The 6854-nt window shown below is 32.5% G+C and overlaps 1 long non-coding RNA gene across 2 annotated transcripts; it reads right to left on the reverse strand.

The window, feature by feature from the left end:
* Nucleotides 1-1719: 1719 nt before the first annotated feature.
* LOC148599754 (uncharacterized) lies at nucleotides 1720-6406 on the reverse strand. Of its 2 annotated transcripts, none has more exons than XR_015918214.1 (3): nucleotides 6340-6406; nucleotides 3817-3892; nucleotides 1720-1906 (listed from the first exon to the last, which is right to left on the reverse strand). It is a non-coding gene; the product is annotated as an uncharacterized LOC148599754 (long non-coding RNA). The 2 variants fall into 2 exon arrangements; XR_015918213.1 differs by having other exon boundaries at nucleotides 3817-5346; nucleotides 6340-6398.
* Between the last annotated feature and the right edge of the window lie 448 nt (nucleotides 6407-6854).

The raw sequence follows: 6854 nt of genomic DNA on the forward strand, positions 1-6854 counted from the left end.
ACCACCTACACGATTTCAAAATGTATGTCGTAAGAAGGGCGTGAAGGGCGATACTCCGCGGAACCGCTGAATCTCAAACTGTTTGTATGGCACATCATTCTGACCCCAACTCGACATATCAATATCCAAATAAAAAAGAGGAGAGTTGCGGGGTCAGAGGAAATTCGGACTAATCCACGTGGTGTGCCCGTTGTGTGTATATTAATTTTATAGGTCTAATTATGTCGATAAATAAATATGTTTCACTTTAAATATGATGACTTTTCATTCAGAACTGTCAACTTCCCTTTCATCTGTGGCAACATCCCTTCGGCTCCGTCGTATGGAGTGTTCATATCACAACTCATACGTTATGCCAGAGCTTGCCAAAACTACGCAGACTTTTTGTATCGCGCTAGAACTCTAACAAATAGGCTTCTGGAACAGGGTTATGTTGCTACAAGATTGAAGTCATCACTACAGAAGTTTTATGGTCGTCATCATGAAATCGTGGATCGTTATAGTGTATCCATCAGCACCATGAAAACTGATTTATTCAACGGGTCATAGTTTTCCTTCCCTCGTTTGTCTACCCCGGACTTGACTTTTTATGAGCAACTCGTCGGGTGTTTCCAGAAAAGCAGAGGTGCACCTGGTCCATGCTCCCAGTTTTTAGTGGAGTCTGAGTTGCTCATTTGCTTTTGTTATTTTGTATGTATGATTTCAGTTACTTTATGTTCTTTGTTGTGTATGTCTGTTTTCCATGTCTGGTCTTTGTCCCTGGATTACATTCTTTTGATTACCGCTATAACCTTGATTCTCTTGCTTACTCTTTCACCCCGAAAATTCGTCCTGTCAAGATTTTGGATTTATCTCTAAATTAATTTCAAATATCTATACATGAAAATGACTAGAACAGTTAAAAGCTTTAAGAATCCGATAAATATTTTTGACAGACTTAAGTAAATTTCAAATATTTTATGTTTTGTTTCCATATCCCCGTTAAAACTGCACAAATTACGTAAGAGAAAGAGTTCGTCCTGTCAAGATATTTCCCCTTTAACTTTGTCAAATTTAAATATTTTGATATCAAAATATACCGTTTAATACAGGCTTTACGAATATGTAAAACTTTTTTGACAGACATCTATCACTTAGAGAAAACATAACATTGTTTGTTCCCATATTTGATAGCAAGTTAAAAATTTCCTGTAGAAAAAGTTCGTTTCATGAGATTTTGAATTGATTTCTGAACATGTTTCAAAAACATATACACCGTACAACAAAATATACCAAAAAGTTTAAGCTTTAAGAATATGTTAAGGATTTGTGACAAACATGAATTAAAATCCAAATATTTGATGTTTTCTTACCGTACCCCGTAAAAAAACCGACACAAATCATGTATCAGAACAAGTCCGTCCTGTCAAGATTTTACCACTTTAACTGGCTCAAATGAAGTAATTGTTACATCAAAATGAGTATAAGCTTAAAAAATAAGTAAACATTATTTGACTTGAATGACACATTTTATGAATAGTGAACTTTATTTATCAACATATCCCCCTTTTCATCGCAATTATTTTGTCAGCAAAAGTTCGTCCTGTCAAAATTTTCGCTTTATTATTCGATATTAAAAAATACTTTTAATCATTTAAAAGCACATTTACTCTTCTTTAGAAATCCTTTCAATTTTTTGAATGTCATTAAGGTTCCGCTAAAGGAAAACAAACCAACAACTGAAAGTTCAATATTTTATTAGTGTATGCCATAATAACATCATATTATATACCAAAATGTTCCTCCCATTTAGCACAAGCTTTCTAAGCCATTTAAAAACCTTTTTCCATTACTGTAATTCTTGAATCTTGCATATAAAGGTGCCAGACTGCCATTAAATACACATCTTTTGTAAGTCCATATTTACCTATAAAATGTAAACAAACATATTTAACAAACATGTATCTAGTGCAAATTACCCTTTTTAACCGATTCTAAATCTTAAAACTATACTTAATTGTAAATTACTCAAAATGAATTTAAATGGAAGCCATTTATATTGGGACTACTTTCATTTCTATTTATAACTACTTTCACTTTCTCTTTCGTGAGAACAATATGGAAAGCCATTTGGATCTAATTCAATGTGTTAGGATTATATAAAGGAAATAAAAAATAACCAATTAAAGCAACTACAACAATGTTTAAGAAAAAAAAAAAAAAAACGATAGAGCTTTGCAAGTTAAAAAAAATTTGCTGAAATGATAATGTACATGTGTATATACATGTATGTGAAAAAATATACACATTACCTTAAACAAATTTCTTTTTGCAACCCTAAAATAAGGACAATGTTGTTGATTTGATTAACAAACTTTTCAGGGTAAATAAAGAATTGGGATTTCAGTTTAATATTGTAAGATTTTTCATTCAATATGCCATTTTGGGGGCAGAATAAGGAGTTAAGTTCAAAATTGGCCCCTGAGAGATGATTGAATCAAACAACCATGGTGAGCATGGCAACATTTACCCCATGAGCACACATTTTTACTCTTTAGAAATATTCAATTCCAATACCTATATAGAATTAACCCTCCTTTTATGCTCAACTGTAGAATCAATTCTATTAAATATTTGTATTGCTGCCAGCTACAAATTTGAAGGTAAACTCGAATAAAATGCTTTGCAAGGTGCAGCTTGATATGACTGCAGAGATTGAACCCTGAACATTTGGAAAACACCCTGAAAAACAGTATGGACACACCATTTAAACCTGACACAGCTACGAAATTTGATTACGATTAGATATTTGACACAAGATAAACATTTTACCAGAACCAATTTAGTCACTTTTTTGCCATTCTTCCAAAATGGTTCTAGTAAAAACCTGTAAAAATCAATCCCACATTTCCTGTGGAAAAATGGCATCTTGTGGTACAATTTAAAGTGATCCATTTCTTTTCACTCAAGTTATTGTCCAGAAATAATAAAAGAAACTGTTTTTCATGGCCCAATAGTGACTCCTTATTCTTACTCGGCTCAAGTCACAACCCCAAGAATTAATTCCACTCTTCCTTTGGTGGTACATTGTACATGTATATTACCATGAAATACAATTTCAAAAAGATTCATTCCCTAATAGTCAAGATATTGTTTGGACATCAAGAAAATACATGTTTCTGGTCCCTAATTTCTGAAAAGTTCAAATCTTTACCCCCAAAATCAATCCAAGTCTGACCATTTTATAGAATATTAAGGAACAATATCATAGACATTCCTATGCTTGTACTGGAGTTATGAAGTTGAATTCTATCAAATGCTTTTCTATGCCCCTTTTAGGCCCTTTATTCTAAAACGGTTGGGCTATAAACCCCAAAATCAATACAACCTTCCTTTTGGAGTTTGTAACCTTGTAACATTATAAGATTTTATAAATAAATACCAACCAGTACTCCAATTATGGCACAAAAAAAAAAACAAGTGCCTACAAATAACGACAACACCTACAGACCAATACATGACCGCAAATAAAAAGTAGCCCCCCCCCCTGCCTTCACTTTTCTTTGAAAAAATTTAAATTAATCTTATTCAAGCTTTTCTTACTACTTATCATTTACTAAAGAAATCGATTCAAAATATAGAGGCCCCATCCAGACGACAAGCCTAAATTGTTAATTATTTAACACTTAAAAAGTTAACCCCTTAGACCATTTTCTAGGAAAATCCATCCTATTTAAGATTAATTGGTACTTACAAATCATTTTAAAACAATGAGTCAGAGGTCAATATGTCAATTGAACTTACACTCTGTAACTGTAAAATGTATACATGAAATACCTAAAATAAGGTCTACATATCTTGGTACTAAATTTGTTGTATTTGTATGGATCTATCACTTTTTCCATAGAACAACCTGAAAAATAAAAGTATACATATTTTTTTTTTCAAAACTGACTATGTACATGTACATATACTTGTCAGAAGGGTCTTTTAATCCAGGGACAGCTGGAAAAACATTACAATTATTAAATGTTGCAGACCTAGAGATTTTGAAAAGATAGGGTTACAGTGTCATTATAAAAAAAGTGGTTTCTAGGCTGTTATTTACTAATTTTACAGTACATTAAGCACACATGTAACAAAATTTTCCTATAAAAATGTGTTTCCACCACCAGAACCCTCCCATGGACGCCCTACTAGTTCATCTAGTTTCTTCTTGTTTGCCATTTTGTTTTAGCCGAAGGGGACTTTACATTTGCACTCCATCTGTCTGTCCATCCAGAAGAAAAGTTTTCCGCACTTTTCTAAACACTTGCAGATACTGAGCCGAGTTTAGTATCTGAGTCAACCTTGATTAGATTAGTTACAGATCTAATTAACATTTCGTTTTTCCTTGGCTGATTATTGTCCGAGTTATGGCCCTTGAACATTGAAAAAAATACTGAAATTTAAATTTTCTTCGCTGTTTTGTTTTATTAAATGCTTCCAGATATTGAGCTGATTTTTGGTATATGAGTCTACCCTGATGAGTTGCAGATCAAGTATGGTTTTCGTTTGGCTTCACTTATTTTTGTCAGAGTTATTGCCCTTGAATTTAGCGAAATTTAAGTTTTCGACACTTTTTTTTAAACGCTTGCAGATATTGAGCTGATTTTTTGGTAAGCGAGCCTACCTTGATGAGTTTAAAATCGAGTTAACATTCCGTTCTGCTTTGCTGACTTTTTTTCCAAAGTTACCAACTATCAGTTTTACTCACTACCAAAATTTCAGTTTTACATGCTCTTTTCCAAAGAAAACCTTTTAATATTATTTTAATGTGACAAAATTTAATACAACAAACGATTGGATAATTATTCATTTATATTGGTATGGAATTTGAAACCTAATCTGTCCAATTATCCGTGCATTAAATTTTGCAAACCTGCATCTTTTAAATGGATTTTAACATCTTTTTTGTCTTTGTCCATATCCCTTCTCCTGTTCAAAATCAATGCCATTTCTTCAGTTTGTCATTTATACTCGATGGTTCAAGATAGTATTTGGATCAGTGATATCAACATACAATCATACTTTAGTTTTAAATATTATTTATTTATTCATAACATTTACTCCATTATAATGGGTTTGAGTCGCTATTACATTTATTTTTATGGATGGGCCCAGTTGGTCTTTTGAAAATTCTTGAAGTATCAAGTATAATTCTTTTACATGTATATCTTTTTTATCATTATCATAGTAAGAGTTGTCTCAACAACAGTCTGTTTGTCCATGGAACAAGATTTCCAATATTTCTTCTAAAAAAGAAGGAAAATAAAAATATACTTCCTTTACTGTTCCACTGTTGCTGTTGTCAAGAACCTAACCCGCCTCCGAAAAAAAAAATATAATTTAATATTATATAATCAATATTGAAGCATAGCTTTTCTAAGATAGGAAAGGCAATCATTTTCTTGTTTGGAATTTATTGCTGTCATCTGAATTTTGTTTTCGTAGAAAATTGTAAGATTTCTGATATCTGTACAGATTGATCTGACAGGTCAAAACTGAAATGGATGTTGCTAGAAATGCCCTTAAGGGATAAAACATGTAAATTATTGCGAAGTGATATAAAGTTATGTACCATTTTGAGAGCAAGGGGAAAGGGGTATGCTCATGGGGTTGGAATTTTGGGGGAAAATTGTTCCAAGTTATTCATTTATTAAAAACAAACTCCCCATTAATTAAAAAGACAGATTTTCATATAAAAAATGATTTTGCTTGCTGCCTAAATATAAACAAAAATATTGCATTTGTGAAGCAACAAATTTCATCTGGGTTGACACCCCTTTTTGTAATGCCATTATTTTTATGACTATGAGACTCGCACAGACAGTACATGTATGGTAAAGTTTAGGGCGCTCACTGATTTAGGCAATGCCTACCCCATATTATTCTATAATGAATAGAAAAAGAAAGCACTATTTAAGGGATCCCCTAAACAGGAGTTTTAGCCTAATTTGTAGTGTTTTGCTAAAGACAGGACAGCATGTAAGAAAATGCCCTCCATATAGTATGTGTCCATACGACAAATATCAAGTTATTCATAAAAAAATACATTATAATCGTTTAATAGTAAAATTTTATACATATTTACGACTGAAACCTTAACAGTTCTGTTAAAAAAAAATTTTTAATTAAAGTAAATAAGTTGCCACAAAAGGCGTGGTAAATATGGCCGATGATGGGGCATGAAACCATTTGAACATTTGAATGATCGAGAATGGTTGAATTTTCGCAACTGATTGCGTTGACAACCTGACGAAAAGTTCAAATAAAAGTCGATTGTATATTAAAAGTAGATGAATACCCGCATATTCTCACCAATTTTAAATTATCAAACATTCTGTCTCTGTGTTTACATCTTTGGCGTCACCGAATAGCAGCTCACATGTAACCGGATGTCATACGTCGTAAAATAAACCGACTACGACACGTTGTACAGTGTACTATAAATACACGTGACAGTAAATAAGATGAATATTTTTTTTCCATTTCAGAGCATGTTCTAAATTTAGAAGGGTAATCTTAACTTCATTTTAAAATTAGAAATAGTTAATACATTTTAGAGCGTAGGAATACATCAATCTACTTTCGATTTGGACAGATCTAGTTGTGCAGGATGCAAACAGCAGTTTCGAATGAAAACGATTATCATCGTAAATACTTTTTAGTTACAGTTATGCAAACATATGTTTTGGGTGAAATGTTGTCGGCACTGACAAGATCGGTTCTGTATCACCCGAGATTTTAGATTGTTTTTACACTCTTTGCCCACCAAGATTTAGAAAATGACGGCTTCTGCCATGCTGACTTGAAAGTGAAAGTAACCATGAAGG

This window comes from Perna viridis, chromosome 13 (assembly GCF_037379345.1).
Source record: "Perna viridis isolate PV_CMFRI_1.1 ecotype Kerala chromosome 13, ASM3737934v1, whole genome shotgun sequence".
In the NCBI taxonomy this organism is placed as follows: domain Eukaryota; kingdom Metazoa; phylum Mollusca; class Bivalvia; order Mytilida; family Mytilidae; genus Perna; species Perna viridis.